The sequence below is a fragment of the Simochromis diagramma genome, unplaced genomic scaffold, assembly GCF_900408965.1.
Source record: "Simochromis diagramma unplaced genomic scaffold, fSimDia1.1 OVJJ01000361.1, whole genome shotgun sequence".
In the NCBI taxonomy this organism is placed as follows: domain Eukaryota; kingdom Metazoa; phylum Chordata; class Actinopteri; order Cichliformes; family Cichlidae; genus Simochromis; species Simochromis diagramma.
In genome coordinates, this window is record NW_024386860.1 from 16,521,478 (window position 1) to 16,542,444 (window position 20,967).

At 41.9% G+C, this 20,967-nt stretch overlaps 1 protein-coding gene across 1 annotated transcript in view; it reads left to right on the plus strand.

Annotated features, from left to right (window-relative positions):
- Positions 1-7,944: 7,944 nt before the first annotated feature.
- sv2a (synaptic vesicle glycoprotein 2A) overlaps positions 7,945-20,967 on the plus strand; it is a 49,108-nt gene continuing 36,085 nt past the window's right edge. Inside the window, exon 1 of the mRNA XM_040030819.1 lies at positions 7,945-8,278. The gene's annotated coding sequence lies outside the window, so the exon portion shown is untranslated. The remainder of the gene's footprint in view (positions 8,279-20,967) is intronic.

Here is a 20,967-nt window from a genome sequence, read left to right on the forward strand (position 1 = left end):
GTCCATTGAAGTACCCGGAGGAAGATGGACCCAGGCCTCCCAGCTGCCGGATGGACTTGCACATGGGGCAGGGGTAGTCCGACAGACCCTCGATGTCCTCGAAGGCCAGGTTGACGATCTGATCGCAGCAGGGATCGCAGTAAAGATGCCCGCAGGAGAGGCGCTTGAGGCGGGCCTCGTAGGAGATGCAACACTGGCAGTGCGGCAGGTCGGGGCCCAGCGACAGGGAGCCGGTCAGGGAGCTGCTCTCCAGGCTGCCGGCCTGGCTGGAGCTCAACTTAGTGGGAGACCTGAGAGGGAGAGGGAACAGGACGTGAAGACAGCCTGAAAACTACACATTGCATCAAGCTGTTCAAAATAAAATATGATTGTTTAAATCGCAGGTGTAGATTTCAGAGGGATGAGATTTAGACCCCACGTTTGTCCCCTCAGAATAAAAAACACAAAGGCTGCCAAGACCTTACTTAGAAATCCCCCAAATATGGAGGTTTCCTAACTGGTGCTTGATTTGGTGCTTTTCTTTGCACAACAATTCCCCCATATACTGGTAAAAAAAATAAAGTTACAAAATTTGTTTGAAATTAAGGAAAGTAAGCTTTGATTCTCCTGGGGGAGGACATCCCATCTATTATATTTGATACTATTATACTCAACAACAAAGTGGCTTAAATTCTGTACTTTTTCAAGCCAAAGAACTAATATTTGCTGGTTCCAGCTTCTCAAATGGAGCCTGTCTAATTATGTGTTTTTCTTGAGATAAATAAAGACATTTCCATCATAAATGCAAAAAATGTTCCCGTTTTGTGATTCCCATTTCTAATATTAGCTTTGTTTGCAGGGTAGAATGAAACATTTGAAGAAGTGACTCAGGATTGCGCTGGTTTCTGAGTCATGTTATTTCATTTTATAGAAATAATAAATCATTAAATGCAATACAACCCTAATACAATAAATGCATGTAAATTCACAAAGCAATGTGTCATTTTCATGGATCTTCAATGGCTCTTTACTAGTAAAAATCTGATCTCCAACTCAGAATTTTTTTTCCAAATTTGCAATGAATCCATCACTTAGACAGAACAAACCAAATACAACAAGCATATATATATTAGACTACACATACCAGAAATACTGAAAAACTACGACATAAAAACATTTTAATGAAATATATATAATGTAAAGCCAGGTTGTTTTCCTTTGATTCACACACATCATCTCGTTGACCATCTTAATAGAAGGATTCATGTTGAAATAACAAACACGACAACCAATCAAGTTTTTATGAAAGATAAGAGCTCTAGATATAAGTAAATGGTGCTTTGGTGACAAACCTAATTTCTTTGGGGCTTGGCAAAACAAAAACAGGACAAATAAGTAGATATTTTGGCTGCTGGTTTATTTAAACCAAGACAGTCTGGGGGTGACAACTATTACCAGTCAAAGCCATGAAAACAGGACACGGCAGGTGTGATGGGATCAGGTTTTTCTGGTGCACGCTGAACACAGATGGTGTTGCTTTGCACACATTTGTTCCTTGGAAAAAAACAGTAACTAGTAAAACAAGACCTGGTCACAGTTAGGGTGGAGTTAGAGGATTGTGCAAGAACTTCAGTGTGTGCTGATACAAATGTGTCTGAGCCTCATTCCCAGCCTGAGTGGACAGCTACCTGTTAACCTCAGGTTCTCAGATTAGGACTTCTTCTCACTGCAGAGTGTGGAAATGCGAGCAGAAAAACAGGGTTTCGTTTGAAATGTCGCTGGCAGGATTTCCGAGTTGTGTAACATGAACTGGCTTTCAGGAGGCAAAGCTGGAGCGATTCTGGAAACCTGTTGTCATAACAACTGTGAAGGACGGTATATAAAAACCCCACTCTGATGTGATTTATCATCACAGCCTGATTTTAAAACGCCCTCTACGAGAAAACATTGTGCACCAGTGACCCTGTGTAGGGAGTATTACACGATTAAGGATAAGACAGAGTGCTGAAATTCAGATTGAATAAGCGGACAGATTCGACTCAAACATCGAGCTGTGTTGCAAAAGCACGTCATAAAACCCCGAAACACGAACAGCGAGTGCGGCATTCTGTGGATTTGAGGCTGTGTCCTGTAAACCGATGAAATTCAGGCTGATCAATCACCGCTCACCTTGACGACGACGAATCTTTGAAGCAGTCGAAGCTGAAGGCTGCAAGGATCCTCCAGAGCAGATCCATGCCGGTTCCTCTCATGGTAAAATCCAAATTTCATCGACCTGCTTTCTGCCCAGCGTCATGTTTTTCCTTAAAAGCGGAGTCTCTTTAAATTGAGATAGAAACAGTCTTGCGCCACCCCCTTCTCCCTCCACGCGATTTTACACAGACGAATGAAAACGAGGCGCGTTCGTCCTCATCACCATTATCATCATCATCGCCATCCGCGGGCGTCTGAAAGGACGTAAACAACGCGCAGCTTTCATTCCAAGCTGCTGTGCGCGCTGCTTTCTGCTCTCGCCTCTCCTCCTCCTCCGCAGAAAGAGGTGCTTCATTTGCATCAATCAGAGGCACACACACGCGCGCCTGACCCGATCTCACCAATGAGCTCAAAGTGGAGCAGGACACTGAAATGGCCTCAAAATACCTCGGGCTATAAAACAAACGGGTAATCTGCCACTTGCTGCTAAATCTGAACAAAACACATTCTCAGATCGAATCTGCAAACAGCCCCACGTGCCTGCAAGTGCTGCGTTTATTATGGTTTATTATGCATTATAAAAATGTTTATACATTTTTGTCCGTATTGAGCTTGTTGTGCAGTACATTAAAAATGTGCACATTCACAGGAACAGTGTATTTGAAAGCTTCAAATAATTTTTATCTGTTAATTCAGATATTTTATCCATTTATCTTAAACAAAAGATCACATCTGTAGTTTTTATTAAAAATAGGTTTTTCTTTGAATTTAGCATTTTATTTAGTGGTGCAATGACACTGCCGCTTTAGTTCATGTAGGTATTCATTGTTTGGGTTCTTTTAGACATTTTCAGCAGGTTTTTGCATTTTTTCAGATTTCTTAACAATGAATAACATCTCCCTTTTCCAGAAATACTCCAGCAGTTCTTTCACTTAAACGAAACTACATTTTAACTGTAATGTTTTGCAAGATTTGGCCACCAGATGGCGACAAATATTTATTCTTAACCTATATGAGTCATACTTTAGTTACTGGTTGTTTCATATTTCATATTTGAGGCAGGCTTGGGGGGAGAACCTCTCCAGGATGCGACAAAGACAGAACATGAAGCGGAGGTCTGTAAAAACCTATATAATTCCTTTTCAATATTACAACAGATGCATTAAAATAAAATCACGACTGAACTGTGGTTTCACTTGAAACGTTTTCTGGTTGCAGATTCTGAAATAAAAAGGAATTATTTAAGAAAACAGGTGCCTGAATTTGTTTTGTCTTTACACAAATAAAAACATCTCCCTCAGAAACTGATGCAGAGTTGCAAGTTGGTGCAGGCTCAGAAAATTAAGAGTCTGGTGATTAACATTTCCTTCTCAGAGCCACCAAATAATTTTGCTCATAGTTTTAAATGTATCAGTTTTCAGGCAAAAATATAAAATAATCAAATAACAATTGCCCTGCTTACTTTTAACTAGAGCACCACACTTGTTCTCTAGTTGTACTGAAAGAAAGAAAACCCTTAAATTCTTTGTGACAGTTTGAGTCATTCTGTGGTTAATGAAGGGTTTCAAAAATAGACACGAGGTCCAATATATTCACACAGATGAGGGCTGCAGTCTTACCCAGGCCGCTCATCATAAGTCCCAGTGCAAGCTTGCATAAAGTCTGTGTTTCCTCCTGGAGTGATTCATACAGCTTTTAGTGTAATGAATTGCAGATAAGTGCTGCCAGAAGCACAACATTAAACTGGCCCTGACTGAGTTACTGTGTGCAGGAAATTTGATCCTGTTCAGTAATTAAATCGCACATGAACTGGCATTTTGTTACAGCAGGCAAAGAAGATGGAACTAAACACAGTTAGATTCATCAGCTGCAGACAGACACGGACATGCACATGCTGTAGAGCTGCAGCCATCTGCCTTGACTGGTTTGTTCTGTATAAGTGATGGATTCATTGCAAAAAATGGGGGAGAAGACAAAAGAGCAATTTGACCTTCATGAATTTGGCCTTCATGTTTGAGTATCCACCATTGTGACAGTATGGTCATGTTCCCTGATGTTTGTGTTCCCTGTCTCTGACTGCGTGTTAGTTTTTCTAATATATGTCCAATTCTGTTTCTTTTTTCTACCTTTTCTCTCCTTCCGATTGTCTGCCCCTCTGTGTATATGTAGTCCTGTCTTTCCCTCTGTGTGTCCTCCTTCCGTCTGTTGTCTGTGTCCCACATTTCATCGCCTGCGCCACCTTCTTGGCTTTTTTTGTTACTTTGTTTGGACTGTGATGATCGACTTTGTTAATAAAGCTCGTCTTTTTATTTTGTCAGTCCGTAATCATTTCTGTCCAACACAATTATTAGGAGAACCTGGTAAATTTCCTAAAGGCTCCCTGAGAGCTCAATTTTCTCATAGATGCGCTTCTCTTCATTGCCTTCGTATTATATTCAGAAGTGCAGTCTGCAGGCTTAACTGTGACTTCTAGAGTTTTCCAAAGCTGAATGGGAGGCAGAGCTTTCAGCCACCAGGTTGCTGAGAAACCAGCTTCCAGTCTGGATTCAGGAGAGAGAGAGAAACCCTCTCTAAGACCAGGAGATTAAGAACCTCCTAGCTCCTTAAAATCTCACTGGTCTCAAGGGAAGGCAGGTAGGAGAATTCATAAGGATTTAGGAAAGACATAAAACGGTGCACTGAGAAACCGGACAACATTATGCTACGCTCCCTAACACCATGATGCCAGATGTGTACTGTTTTGAAACTACACTGTGCAGAAAATGGGCTACAAAATGCCCATTTTACTCACTGCAACGTCCTCTTAAGATATGAAAATACATCTTTTAACCTAAAAAGCTGCTGGATTTTGTAAAAGCGCACAGTGTCACTGAAAGTTGAGCACAGACGTATTTCTGTGGCCGGTCTTATGTCCTATGAAAGAGGAGAATATTTAAACGAATCTTCTTGTGGTGCAAATTTTTGTTTGCACCACAAGAAGCACATCTGAAGCCTGACGTTGTTGTGATAATGACTTCTAGGGTTGTTTATCATTTGCCAAGGTGAGAGCATCTTATGAGTAATAGTGTGTAATTGTCACTTTTGGATGGGTGATTCATGGATTTGAGTGCAGTGTTAAAACTTTGGCACTGTCCTAAAACTCTTCCTCTCTCAGTTCTCATGCTGAGGGTTTACAGCCAAGCACCACTGAGTTCTGTTCCTCTGTTGTACTTTTGATTTCTCTCTAATCCTTCCTCTCATTGATCTGGACTGCTTCGCTGTTTTTAGAGAGAAAAACATTCCTAAAACCTGAGCTTACACTGGATTATTTTGTTTAGTAGGCCTACATCAGTCTCTTCCTCATCAGGTCTGATGGTGTTTGAGCCTCTAATTTGTTCTGCTTTTAGCAGAATGCTGGTCATTACTGAAGTGGACTTGCGGGGTCTTTGTATATGAAGCAGTAGTGCACTGTTACTAGATCACCCTGCGACTGCAGCATCACAATAATTTACACTGCTTGGTAAATCTGTCCCATATCTGCTGGATAGTAAGCCAGTGCAACTTTTCCTTCTCATTGTTTGGGATTTCTGTCCAAAATACCATCTATCCCACCATCCATCTCTTATCCCAGGTAACCTTAAAGGTTGCCGTACAACAAGGGACCTTAATAATTCAAACCAAATTATACAAAACCTTGAATTCACTTTGATATCAGTTAATAGTTCACTAGATTTAGAGAGCTGATATAAATCTACATTGTTCATTCAGCCACATTCAGAGTTTGTTCTTGAAATTTACAAATATTTTAGCAGCTTTAGGGATGAAATTAAAAATTCAATTATTATTTTATTTTATTTTTTTTATTGAGCAAAAAAAAAATTTCAATTATAATTAACATTTACGTGATGAGCGCCACTTTGTCAGCGTTCACTGTTTTCACAAATGGTTGGATGGGCCGTCACTATGAATTATGGGATGGCATTTGCTCCTCATAAAGCACGATCCCAGTGTATCCTCTGCTAAAGAAGGTATAAAAGGAAGCACTGAAGAATAAAGTCAGGTGAGCTGCTACAGGCTCTCAGACAGCTAGGGGACTTCCCATGATGCACTTAGCACTTCTCGTCCACTCCCATTCGTTCACACTGCATGTGTTCAGAGGCCAGTACCGTGTGTCATTAACTTTTGCCTTCTCTCTCCTGCAGTTGTTAGTTTGTCCTGTTTGCTGTTGATGGTCTCTCTGCTCCTCTTTTCCTCTCTCTCTTCTTCCTCATTACCCAGCCTGTCGTGGCAGATGGCTGCTCCTCCCTGAGCCTAATTCTGCCAGAGGTTTTTTTTTTTTTGAGGGAGCTCTCCTTGTACAAAGTGCTGTTCATAAGTGATAATAAGATGGGATTCTTTTTCTAATATTGTAAGGCTTCGCACAGTTTCATCACCCTCTACTATCAGCATTAGCAGGACAGAGGGAGGAGGGACTGGTGCTGGCAGATAGCAGCTCTTTATTCCAATCTGATCAATAGATGACCCAAACAGACAACAGCAGCTGAAAGCCTGAAGCCAAATGAAAGGCCACATCTGATCTGAATGCTCCTGATGACAATCAGACCACAGCTGCAGCGTCAGTGAAAATCTGACAGGAAGTCAGAAGCACTGAAGGCACAGTGGGGGTGTTACGCACAGAGAGAGCAGGCATGATTTTAGACCAATCAGAGTCAAGGTGATAGTATCCTAAGCTGGGGTGTTTCCAGGATTTTTTAAAAATGGGGTGGTACAAGAGCATTCCAAGAACCAGTCGGGAGGGGGGTCATGGGAAATTCTATCAGAAATAAACACCATATCAAACGGACCATAATTCATTAGGTGTGCTTCATTAGTTACACCTGTTCAACGGCTCATTAATGCAAATGTATGATCAGCCAATCACATGGTTGTAATGCAATAGATGCATTCACGTAGAATGGTTAAGATGACACATTAAAGTTCAAGCTGAGCATCAGAATGAGAAAGAAAAGTGATTTCAGTGACGTTTAAGGTAGCATGTTTACTGGTCTGGTGTGCGTGGATTTTCCCACACATACATCTCTAGTTTACAGCGTGTCAGTCCTCTGGGTGTAAATGCCAGATGTCAGAGAAGAACGACCAAATCAGAGTATGCAGAAGAGCATCTAGCATCTTGAAGCAGAAGAACTACAGCAGCAGAAGACCACACACACGACAAGAGAGACAACCATTCACAACTGTGGCCGATTTAGAATCACCAGTTAACCTACAGTAACATGGCTTTGGACTGCTGGAGTGTCCGGAGAGAACCCACAGCCAGGCACACTGAGAATATTTAAACTCCACACAGAAAGGACCCGGCTGCCAATAAATAACATAAAAACACTAATATAAAAATATACTATCTCCAGTAATAACCTGATTTTTTTTACAGCTACAAATGTGCAGTATATTCCTGCGTTGAACGGTCTGCAGTTTCCAAAACTGGGATTCTGAATTCCTTTGAGATTCCTTGTAAAAATGTATCACAGCCTCACAATATTAAAACCAAAAGGTTTCCTATAGACGCATCCTTGTCATCATCCACACTTTTTTAACACAGCCAATTACAGGCACGAGCCCGAACACGTGCAAGGAGAGGCTCGTCTTGCACACTTCATTGCACCAACCATTTGGGGCATATGGACCAAATGACAGTCTGAGCGAGCTCCACTGATCACGAGCGACAAGAGCGCGTTTTCTACCTGAATGTGCGCGTCCAGAGTGACTTCACAGTATTCAAACTCACCAACGGTTGAATCACAGGGCAGAAAAATGAATCACCTTCACTTCACTTCCTCATGTACAAACCAGCGACCCCCCTCTGGTTCGTCAGAGGAATGGTGCCTGCTGTAAGAGAGATGGGAGCACAGGGAGCAGGAGGGGGAGGAAGCAGAGGGGGCGGTGTCTCCATCTAAGAAGGATGCTGTGTAGTAAGTGAAGGGGCTGGAGGAGGGGAGGAGGAGAGTGCAGCTCTTTGCTACTACGTCAGCGTACATCACAGGATCGCACAGGACCTTTTTTTGCTTCCAATAGTCGGGGTGACTTCCCTGCGCTGAAAATCCCGGTCACCCTAAAACCTCCCAGTAAGGTAAGAAAATGAATAATCTGCTCTGATCAGATCATTTTGTCTTTGCGTCACTTCTTTAATTTTCACAACTGCGTTGTTCCCAAAGGCGAATGACATTCGGGAATATCCGTGTATTTCTGACACAAATCGAGATCTATTTTCCACTAAAACACGAGTTTATAGGCCTGCGCTGCGCAATGCGTTGACCCCTACACATGCATCCAAAGACAGTCAATATTACGCAGAGAATTAATAAGAAACATTACAGCTGGAGAGAAATTAAGGCTAATTTGGGAGTAAAAGGCGCCGTCCGCTCTTGTTCCTGCGGGCAGGTCTTGTGCGCTAAGAGCCATTCTCGTCTTCATCCGTCCCGGCGCACAGATTTCAGACATGAAGAGAAGGATAGGAGCAGATATGAGGTTATATTTTATTACCTTTGAACAGTAAAGAAGACCAGCTTCAAATCACTGCTCCAGTCTAATTAGCGGTGTTGTTGGCACCAATGCCCTTGCCCTTCCTGCGTCTCCTGTTCCGCCTTCCGCTACCACTACACGGTCACAAATGTGCCACCTTAAACCAGCTGCACTCTTCTCTCACTATTTAGAAAGTTTCCGAGCTTGAGTTACGTTTAATTTGTGCGATCAGCTCAAAGGTGCCCGTGTGGCCGGGGTTTCGTGCGCTGCGTCGTGCACCAGAATGACCTTGTAGAAACCCAGCGGGAAGAACGTGACGGAGAAAGAGTGATGAGCATTTTTTTTCTGCTTTCCTCTGTGGTTTTGCTTTGCGGTGGTTTGTGTCAGCGGTGCTGAGAGGACTCTTCTCTGAGAGGATGCTGTTTGGTGTTCATGGCCACAAAATGCTGTAAACTGCGTTTTGAAGGCGGAATATTGCAGTTAATGGATGCGGGAAAACAAATTAGTGATTTGTTTATCGTAGATGATGCATTTTACAACTTTGCATGTGTGATGTCTTGTCCCTGCGGCAGCCATCACTGCAGCTCAGTCAGCTTCTGAGCTATTTATGCATCCAGCCTACAGGAGGGGTTGCAGATACTGTTTCAAACATACAGGATTACTGACAGCACTTTAAAAATGTAAATATTTATCCCCCTATTTAGGCTCGAAACACAGCGCTTGTTACAGGATCTATAATTTGGCTTTCATGTATCTGACATCCAATGACGACCAGTTTATTCTTCAGGAAATGTGTCTTCTGTGTGCAGTTTTCATCCAGTGCAGCTTGTTCAGCATGCAGATGCTTTGGACCTGCAGGTATGGGTGTTTCCACTGAAGCACCAGGAGGGGATGAACCATGCTTACATTTCTAGGCCCAATCCAACTACTGCAGTCAAATCCAAAGTCAAATTCAATTCAGTTTTAATTATATAGCACCAAATCACAAAAACAGTCACCTCGAGGTGCTTTATATTGTAATTTTAAGACCTAGAATAATATATACTCCCTCAAACAACCTGGCTGTTGTTGCAGATATGCAACAGAAAATGATTGCTTCAAACATTATTAGATGATTTTGGTAGGCACCAGGAATCAAATACATAAGATAACACTTGCTTCCTTTATTTATGGTGTAAGATTACATTCTGACATTTTCCAAACAAAAGACTGATTAAAAAAATGTCAGAATGTAAACAATCTTAATCTCTAAATGGGTAATTTGGCTGTTTTCTGCATTTTTCAAAAGATTTGACAGAATTTATAAAAGCCTATCAAGATTTTGTATAGTTTATACACCGAAGCATCACTCAAGGCTCTATAAAAACAGGCTGAGGTGCAGGTGCAGGTGTTTGCTAAGCTTGATCCAAAGGAGCAAAGGGAGCTGCTCTGTTTGGTGTTCTCATTTTGTGCCTGCTACCCCTGCTGATTGGGCCGTGCTCCGGTGTGTCCGCTGAGATTAGCCTCGTCACAAGTTACAACTCGCCTCTCCCTGCAGCTGGGGGTGGTGGTGCTGGATATATTTGCATAATGGCTGAAAAAATGCATTAAATAAGTAGGTATGACTGTCTGCGGCAGTGTGGAACACAACTACACACCTGTCAACTCCTCCATCCGGGTGTTGTAAAGTTCAGCAATTAGCACAGCTGTTCCACCACTTCAGTGAAACGCTTCATGGCTTCTCCAGACAGATCAGCTCTTGGCTCGTGATGCTGCTGCTGCTGAGACACTACTCCCTGCTGAAGATTTACTGCAAGGGTGAAAGATAATCGATGGCCTTTTCCCTCATCTCCACATGGTGGTGGGGGGAGTTCAAGCAGCAATTAATGTCAAGCACATAACTCTCCATTAACAACTGAAAGTGCATTTGTTTGTTATCGGCCAGAACCAATATTGTCTCTTCTGCTTTTAATTAGCCTTCAGAAGCTCTTTTATTTTTTCATTTTTGATATACAGTATGGAGTTATGTAATAAATGATTGGTGGTAATAAATCTTAGAGTAAAAGTTCCAAACCTTCCATCATAAAAATTATTTCACAGGTTGAATTTATTCATACCTGTCTCTGGAAAGACTGAGCGACTCAATAGTAATAAATCAGACTAATTAATACATGATTTTACAGACGTGACTGCATATTTTAGAATGAAATATTTCTGTCACTGAAATTCTACTAGCTTTTTCTATTACCTCAAACCTGCTGGTTTATTTCTATAAATTTCGGATAAAATATCAATTTTTAAAAGAAGCGCTCTTTTAGTCATTCCTGTGTTTTGTTCTCAGACAGAAAGGGAAGCACAGAGTAGAAATATGATATCCTTTATTGGTCTTTGTGGGAATTTAATCCATTACAATCATTAGAGGCTGTGGGAAGCCAGTGTACAGTACCCAGGGACTACTGCTAAATGGAAGCCAGCGACTTGGTCAAGGTCACAATGACTGAGCATGTTTTCATTGTGGCAGAAACCAGAAGTGCTGGAGGAAACACACAAAAGCACAGCGAGTAGTGGAGATAAACCTGTGGGGGCGAGTCATCTTGTTGTATAGAAATTTACAGGAAAATGGGTCTCAGTTCCCTTATGTTCTGACCTCCACATACAGTAAGGGATCTGCAAAATAATAAAGAAAGACCAGAAAGATTAGAGGATAAGAGAGGGAATCCTCATTAGCTAGTGACTTTTCAGTTTCAAGTCTAGTTTCAAAACAGCAACATGGCAATGGGGAAAGCCATCAGCTCGAGGATTCACAGGGCTTCACCAACCAATAAGAGGCGTCGTGGTGACTACATGCGTCTGTTATAAACGGTCTCTGGTTTGATCCCAGGATCGTGTCCTTTGAGGCAACAGTGCTGATCCTCATAAACACAGCCTGGTATTATTACCTTGTGAGTGCGGATTAAGCAGATATACTGAGAATTAGCAAGCTTTACCGGTGCTGCGTATATTTTGAAGCAATAAAAATAATCCTGGAGGAAATTCTCAGCTAACTAATCATCTTCTGCCTCCAGGTAAATATATAGTTATCGTTATGTACCAGTACTGACCATAACTGTGATAATTAAAAAAATAACTTTTGGTTCCTCACAAAATATTGATATGAATATTTTTTGTTTCTTCATTTAGTTTTGATTTATTTGCCTTTGTATCACTGAAAGTGTTAGTTCAGATCTTCTCCACTGTAATATTTGACTTATTGGAATACATGGAAGGATTATGAAGCAGATTATGAAGAAACCATGGACGCTGTAATTTAGCACCTCTTCTTCTTTCCTCTTGCTACTATAAATACTGTGTCCAGTAGAATAAAACGTCCTCAGTTATGAGATGAAACTGTTTGCTGCTCCAGTTTTACACAAATACCTTTCATGTGCAGGGACCCAAGAGCAAAGCTTGTAGTGGCAACGATCTAATTCACACAAGCATGAAAAAACATTGCACCCATTGTTCACTGGGAGAGAAGAGCTACAGCAGAGTATCTGCAAAGTGCACTGCTAATGATATCTACATGCTGAGTTTGGCCTACAGCAGCTTTATAGCCTCCTTGTGTAATCCCTGCAGCATATTCTTGGGTGTTGGGAAGACTTTAGCTCCAGCCACGGTACGGCATCCTGCTGGAGCAGAACTCCACAATGCACACCTTCACAAGGATGATGCAGAGTTCTTGTCACTGGATTCTAAAGCGTAAGCATGCAAACGTCTAGACCCCAGGGGCCACGGACTCCAGAGGTGTCATTTTTCTTCTTTCTAAGATCGTCACTGATGTAATGATCATCTAACAAATATTCTCTTTTGAAGGTCACTTGCTATTACGACATGTGCTTTTGGTTGTCATGGTTGCATCCTGTTCCCAAATATTTACTTTTCTGTGACCTCTGATTATACCTTCATACTTACTTCTTTATAACTGCTTGTTCTCACACTGCCTTCCAGCCTAAATTATCTTCAGCACAGCCACATGTTCCCCAGCTATAGGGCTGGATATTATGACCCTTATTTAAATAGCATTGGGTAAATGAAACCTTAGGAACCCCCAATTTTTTACTACCCCCTTCCAAAACCTCATCTTTGGATATTTTCCAAGATGTTTTTTGGCAAATGTGAGACAAGCCTTTGTGTTTTTTTTGGTCAGTAGTGGTTTTCTTCTTGAACTCTTCCATGGAGGTCATTTTTGCCCGGTCTCTTTCTTATGTTGAATAATGAGCTCTGACCTTAACTGAGACATGTGAAGTCTGTGGTTCTTTTTTGACCTCTTGGATGAGTCGTCGCTGCAGTCCTCGGTCACTCCTCAGAAGCTTCACCACTGTTCTAAGTTTTCTCAGCTTGTGTATAATGGCTCTCACCCTGGTTAAGTGGAGTCCCAAAGCCTCAGAAATGGCTCTGTTACCCTTCCCAGACTGATAGATTTCAGCGGCTTTGTTTCTCAAGTGTTTCTTTAGATTGTGGCTCGATGTGTCGCTGTTTGAGATATTTTAGCCCGCTTTACTTTATCAGACAGGTTCTAGTTAAGTGATTTCTCAAGTGATTCCAACAGGTCTGCCAGTAATCAGGCCCGAGTGTGTTTATGGAAACTGAACAAAAAAATGTGGTCAATCACAGTTAATTCACCATTTAACAAGAGGTGCAATTACTTTTTCACACAGGACCAGGTAGGTTTGGATAACTTTTCTCTCTTAATCCATTTAAAATGATTATTTTCTATTTACTCAGGTTATCTTTGTCTAATATTAAAATTTGTTTGAAACATGTGAGTGTGACAAATATGCAAAACGCTGGGAAATCAGGAAGGAGGCAAACACTTTTTCACACCACTGCATCAAATCAATGACTGTGATATTTGCACCTCCAGTGCAGTTTTCATCCCTCCTTGCACCGCTTACAATCACGCTGGCAAGTGGAGCATTTAATGTGCAGTAGGTCTCTTATTTTGAAAACCGACCAGGTTCTTTATTCTGTTTCCTGTCCTCTTCATCTGCTCTGTGTAGCTGGATGTGATTGTGATGTGTCTGACTGAGTTGCACCAGCTGTATATCCAGGATTAAATATCTCAGTTATTACCCACAGAGGATAAATCTCACAACTTTCCACCCAGCACTTTATAAATAAGTCCAATAAGTGAACATATCATTCGTTCTTCAAGGCCATGAAGTTAAACTCTACCACATTTCACTTTATCCCCCCAAATCAGGGGGTGCTGATACTCCTCTACTCATCCAACTGGAAGATCTTATATAGAGTACATCTGTAACCCACGCTCACCCCAGCTCGCACTTCCGTGCAGTATGTGTCTGAATCCCGCTTGTGTTTATTGTGATAATAGCTGCTCTGTTCTGTGCTGCTTTCCCTGCATCAGAGTTTCCACATATGGAAAGTCGTTGAAGTTTGAAAGCAGACACATGCTGACAGATATACTGCAGATGGAAATCTGCTTTTGACTCTGGCAGTATAATACTGCAGTGTGTCTTTGTACCCCCCCACCGAGCTGTCGTTATGGTTGTAGACTTCTAGCTTATCGTGTCATTAATGCTTAATTCGCTGTAACTGACACATATTTGTAGTTTGTCCGTTTCTAACAAACACACATTCAGCTGCACTGAAACTGCAGTGGACTTGTGGAGACGGTGCACCAGCGCTGAATACTAATGAACTAAAATGACATTAAAGTGAGCCGCTGTAATATGTTCATGTTGTCCACACAGCTTTTTCAGGAATTGAGCTGAACCTCTGCAGCTGCCCTGGGTCTGACTCCTCTTCAGTCCATTTTGCAGCGTGGAAAGCCAAAATGGATGCAGAGAGCTGACGTCACAGTGTTTGACACGGTGTTGCTAGCCACTTTGGTGCCACCAGGGTGACGGTGCACACTGAGCAGGGAGCAGCGATGTGAGTCATGTTAGTTGGGCTGCAGATTCTCCCAGAGGGGAATTGTGCATGCACAACCTAGCTTTGGGATGGGGGTGCAATCTAGTCAGTCTATACCAACCAAACATCGCACCCTCCTCTTATGGCTTTACCCTGGATGGGCCCGAGGCCATGCAGGAACGTGGTGCAGCTGAATAGCTGTCACTTCCTGTGTGACCCTGTGCAGATGTCTCAGTGCGGCTGGTGCGGATGAAAAAGCAAGAACTGGACAGAGATGGTGAGAAGTGGTTTATCGCACCAATACATCACTTCTGAGGGACGAGCCGAATCAGGCACCTCTGTCCTTGTGGCCAGAAAACAAGACATGAATAATTGATGGAATATTCACATGGTCTCAGCTGGAGTTCTCTGGATGCTTAGACCAGGCTAGCTGATAGAAAAATGATGAATGAGGAAGGATGAAAAATGCTGGGTGAAGCTGCCTGAGGAAGATTGGCTGGAGCAGGCTGATGAGTAAAAGCCAGTGTGTTTGTGTGCAACACCTTCAAAACAATGCAGATTGTTCCAGCTCACCCTGCTTAAGACTACAGGGCATTTCAGTGACTTTTACAAGCAGGGGACAAAAACACATACATGAGGATTATTATTAGTGGCAGATATTAATGTTGATGATATCAGACCCGTAGAATGAATAAAAAATTAGGCAATATAAATCACTTTAAACAAAAAACGAGTCAGTTTAATGAGGAGCTTTATATCATTTGTAGTAAGATCTTATTTACGAGTGATGATCAAATGGAGTTGGTGGGTCAGGGCAGTTACAGTTGTCATTATCTCTGGGTAACTGTACCAATACAGCTTACAGATTTAACACATTGTTGTTCTGGGGAAAAGTGTTTTACCTTTAAGGCAAGCTTCTTTATTTAAATCTAGACGATTCAGATTAAGCAGCAACCTTTGATGCTGAAAAAAAAGTGACAGCTCTTAAAAATGGCAGCTCATCAAAAGTGTGCCAGTTTGCAGGTTGATTGGCTAATTGCACTCAGGTGAGACACATTCAAACAGGGGAAACTCGTAACTGCGTGGCAGGTGATTACAAGGAGGGAAAACAGACAAAGCAAAGCAAACAGAGACACAGAAAGAGAGCTGGTGCCAAAACGGAAACAGGAAGTATGGTGAATATCAGAGACACAGACAAAGAAACACAAGCGACATGGACAAGGTGAACAATGGGAAAACACAATAAAAACAAAATAACTTGGATAAAAAGGCAACATTAGACTATCAGCGCCATCCCCACTTATTTTTCCCATAAACTGTCTTTATATTTTCATAACTGCTCTGTTTGTACAGCCTCCCACAGCCAGTGAAACACATACAGTATATAGACAGTCAGCTGGCACGTCTCGCTTTTCCACTTTAGTGAGCTGATATGAAATGAACCCGTGGCTGAATGTAATCTCCTCCTGTGGTCTGAGCTCATAATGGCAGCGGAGACCGTGCTTTATTATGAGCATTGGTGGTTGTTGACTGAGTATTTGGGAGGGGCTGGGTGGACCTTACTGACCCCACCCAGAATGCAATGCTCCCGACGCACTCAAGAGAGCAGAAAAGACTCTGTATGTATCTGAGATATCAGTAGGCTGAGAATGAACACACAGACGTCTGTGTGCTCGGGAGGATTTTATGTGCATCTTAATGGGCTGTGAATAATTAGTTAGATTAGACCTGTTTCCCCTTATTTTCCAGTGTTGATTATAAAGAAAAAGTGCCCAGCAAATGATGGAAGGGCACAGGGAACTGGACTGAAAGCTGGGTGTGAGAAAGCACCACTGAAAAGCAGTTATAACGCCTGAGTCGCTTTGATGAAAGGCCTTGGCTTTAGTTCTACTTGTGTTGACTTCAGAGGGGATTGTGACAGCAACTTACCTGGAATCATGATGATTGCAGTGCTCGTTGTTGCCAAGAAACTGAAAGGTTTGTCCTAAAATACCTTGGTACCAATGAATTTGACACCACAACCTCAGACACCCCCTCAGTCTATTAACACCACGGATTGAGAATGTGATGTGTAATTTGAAGGCCAGCCCGTGAAAGGTACACAATATTGTGAAATACACTGAAAATTATATTAATTTTAAGCCGATTTAATGTCTTTTTGATTCTGGAATGAATCTTTTTCTATCTATCAGCATGTCATCTTGATCAAGATGTGCTGAGCCACAGGGACAATCAGAGGAGAATATTCACTACGTGCGTCACAGCATGAAATAAAAGATGTCAGGAGGAATGAATTCAGTGCATGACATTACCAGCCATCTGCAGCTTGCAGGAATTACCACTGGGCCGTCTTTGGCTTTTTCACACTGCTTTTTTTTAATCACTCTGACTCTGCTCGTAACTGACATTAACTTGGATGTGGGGGGCGATCTGATCCCACCTGGATCACTCGCTTAAGGTCAGGTGTGGAAAAGGCTTTCAGCTCTCTAAGGCTCACCTCTACGTACAAACATTTGCAGCGACAAGCTCAGGCCCGTCTCTGTCACGCTTGCTAATTACTGCGTCTGTGCTGTCAAATGCGCAACAAAATTCAGTGTGTAAATAAGAGCTTGGGTAATAATTATGAATATTTACTGGGTTCATGTTGGTTAGCTTTTTATAATAAGTTGCAAAAATCGTTGCAAGTTTTTACCTTTTAATGTAATGACTGTTATATTTTGCATGGATTGCCATATCGTGCATTGTGCAAGCTGTGCAACAAGTAACATAAATGCTGGTGAGGGTAGTTTTTTTTTTTTTAAAGAAGTTTTGGTCTTCAGTAATAACTCTGCAATCATTTCACCACTCAAGTGTAGAGATGATGGGACAGCTAAACTTTCAGGTTATAGGATTGTCGTGTTTTAGAAGCAGGACAGAGAGGTGTGGTGAGTGCAGGTGAAGGTTTATGTGTTGATGACGACAGGTAATTAACAATGTGCAGTGAAGGGTGGGGGGTGTTATGTTATGTGACTCTGGAAAACACACGGCTTTGCAGTGACAGTGCAGAGTGTTGCATGTGCTTCATTGTCTAAATTGCACTGCACTTGTCCCACTGAGTTTTATGACCTCTTGTTGTCTTTCACTTTATCCTATAAACTCACTTATTCATGTAAATTCTGGTGCCAATAATCAGTTTGCATTGGCAGTGCACAGCCTAATTGGGGGCTTGATATATGAATCCTTCTCAGGTCACTAACGAACACAGTGCAGAGCCTAAAAAGCCCAGTCCTGTCTGGGTGGAGAGGACGATCAGGTGGTTTATTGTATCAGGTTGAAGAGTATGACAACACTTGTCATAAACAGCTGCTGATTGATGAGAACAAACCAACCAGTGAAGCTGTGGTTCAGGAAACCAAAACAAACTGTTGCAAAGATGCTCTCCAAAGAGCCGAGGGCAACTCACTGCAGTAGGCTGCAGCTGCGGTCACATCGTGAGATGGACATCAATAACTTTCTGACATGGTCTGAATTTTGTCCCACACCAGTCTTTGGTTTATAATGGCCAATTTTCAGCCCCTACCTGGGTGGTTCTGAGATCAACGCTTAATAGCAGTGATCTGTGTGCTCAATATTCTTTTTCACTTGTGTAACATGTGTGTCAAGTGTGATGGGATCTGATCGAAGCCAGTCTGTTCAGATGATGTTTTCAGTGTTGTTTTATAAAGTGGTTTAAGGGTGATGCTGCTGCGCGATGAACTCTGCATTGGTTTCTTCTACCTCATCCATCTTCTCTGAGCACACAACGGCTTATCTTTTTCTGGGCCGAAACCTGTCTGCTGCTAAGTGGGTCTTGGATTTCCACAAAAATAAAATGTCTCATTCTTATCAGTGCGTGCCACAGCCTGGTGTCAATGACAACATCCATTTTATTAGCTCAGTTTAACAGATGCTTTGGATTTTTTTTCTCTGTATGAAAGAGTAACTGTTGAAAGCTCAGGGCCATCAGCGAGCGTTATGAATGGTGGTTATACGCTGCTGTCGATAGAAGTGCCTCATCATTTAGACTAATTTAGTGGCAGATGGGAATCTCCAGTGCTCTTTGAAAGGAATATCAGTGAGGCTTACAGTTTAAAATACCACCGGTTATATGGATAGCTGCAACAAAACAGATTAATGATCACATTATCTTGTCTTAACGAGGGGAAAACCCAAAGTCTGGTTTTAAAAGGTCAATTCTCACAGATACAAACAACATTATGCTTCTTCCATTATCCCTGTAGTGGTTTTTATTTGGAGCAGGTTCAAAGGTGCGCTCAGAATTTAAGGGCTGATGTACTTTGTCTGAGATTCATTACTTAAGTAATTTTTGGTCACAATATATTAACACGTGAACACTTTATTCTAACCTGCGAATCTGTTAAGTGAAGCAAATAAAGTCACAAAGATTGCAGTTCCTCAAATGGCCACTTGGGGCTTACTTCAAATGGATGTAAAGCTGCATAGGCTTGTATGTAAAATGCCAAAAACATTCTTGCTCCCAAAGCGTAACATATTACGCTATGTGACAAGAAAATGCCTGACTAGAACAAAGATAAACAATGCTGATTTTCTCCTACATAACAACAAAAGAAGGTGAATTTTCATAAAATGCAGATTTAAGCTTTAAAGGTATGCATCATTAAAACAGTCTGCCTTGACTGACGTGTATTTCCGCTAGCTGTCTGCACTCTTCCACCTTAGTTTATTTCAGTCACTGAACTCTTGACTTTGTGGTGTTGTAACTGTTTGGACAAGTTTACCAGCAGAGACCTTTTAGGCAGACGGCCTGGTTGGTAATGTGCGCGATGTAGTTGTGCTGTTGCGGGAAATGAGAGACCACACCTCACTGCTTGGTCAAAGAGTGAGAGTAGCAAGTAGTCTCAGACTGTGCGAGAGACTATGGCAGCCAAAAATGTGTCTAGATAGCTTAATTCGAGGTAAGACAGTTACCAACCAGCTGCATGCTGTGTTTGATGCCTTTGGAAAAGGTCAAGTTTGCTGCAGGTTTGCATCGATGACTCTGGTCGTCTCGCCATTTCTTCAAATTTGTCTGTGATTATGAGCCTCTGGTCTACTGAGGTATCGATGTTTGTGTCAAAATGTGGGGACCTGTCCATAAATACACAAACCATGTGCGATGTAAGGCTACATCCATCTATTGTATTCTTTCTGTGATTCATACACATTTAGGAACCACAAGTAACAACAGTATTTATGGATTCATGTTTTTGACCACATGCCAACCGTACGTCCAATATCACAGCTCCTTTTAGCTCTCTTTGTCTCCACCAGCTCCTGAATTACGTACTCATTTACCAGTTCTGCAGCTGGTGGTAAAAGAATGAGCTGTTAATGGTGAAAATGTATTGGCCTTGAATGCAAATATGGCTTATAAGTAGCCTACTGGCATATTCATTTATTAGAACTAAGATCCTCATGTATTAAGTTGTTTAAGCAGATGTTTTTCTATTTTCTGAAGCAGTCCCTCCACCCGAGTGTGTGACTTGTAACTGTGTGACTTGTGCAGTCTAGACTGCAGTGTAGCTCCAAGACAGCATCATTTATTTAACTCCCATATTTTGTTTTGTTAGCATGCTTTTAGGCTGCCGCATTTTATGTTGCATGTGTGGCTGTGTGTAAGGCAGTGCTTCCCAACCCTCTGGCATTGTCTCTGCTCACTGGAAGAAAATAGGATTACATAATTAAGTCTTTCATCAGCAGCCAACGACAGGCGGAGTATTTGCTCGGTTCCCCATTTGACTGTTAATTTATTATCATTTTACACGTCTTCGAAGATGACAGAGCAGTTTGGGAAAATACTTTGTTTCACAATAATTCTTTGCACGGCACAACTCAGCCAGCTATTTCTGCAAAACTCCCAAAGGCCAGCAAAAGCGTATATTTATTGAAAATCCGTGAACAGGGAGATATTTTCAGTGCTGAGGAAGCGGCCACAGCTGCACACTAACCCTACAAATGCACTCCACCAAACTGTTTGTTATTCATAGGCAGCGAGTCAAGCAGAACACACTCTCATCTCAGCGTCTCCGGCTTGTGAAAGGCTCATCACAAGGTGATGGGATACTTCGTTATATTCAGATGGGCCTCAAGAGTCCCCTGGTACAAAGGTTGTGACCATGGTGATGAAAGAGGATCAGTTATTCGGTTGGCTTCTTAAAGAGTGGTTGATAATAGATTGAGCCATATGCAAACATGGATGTAGAACATTGTGGCTCTATAATGGCTAAAAATAGAGAAACAGACAAACAAATTTGTCGTCTGACATGTGACGTAGCTAAGGTGATGCAGGATCAAAAGGTCAGAAATAAGTTAAGAGTTAATGTTACCAACAGTGATAGTAACAGCCTAACACAGTGGTAAGACCCG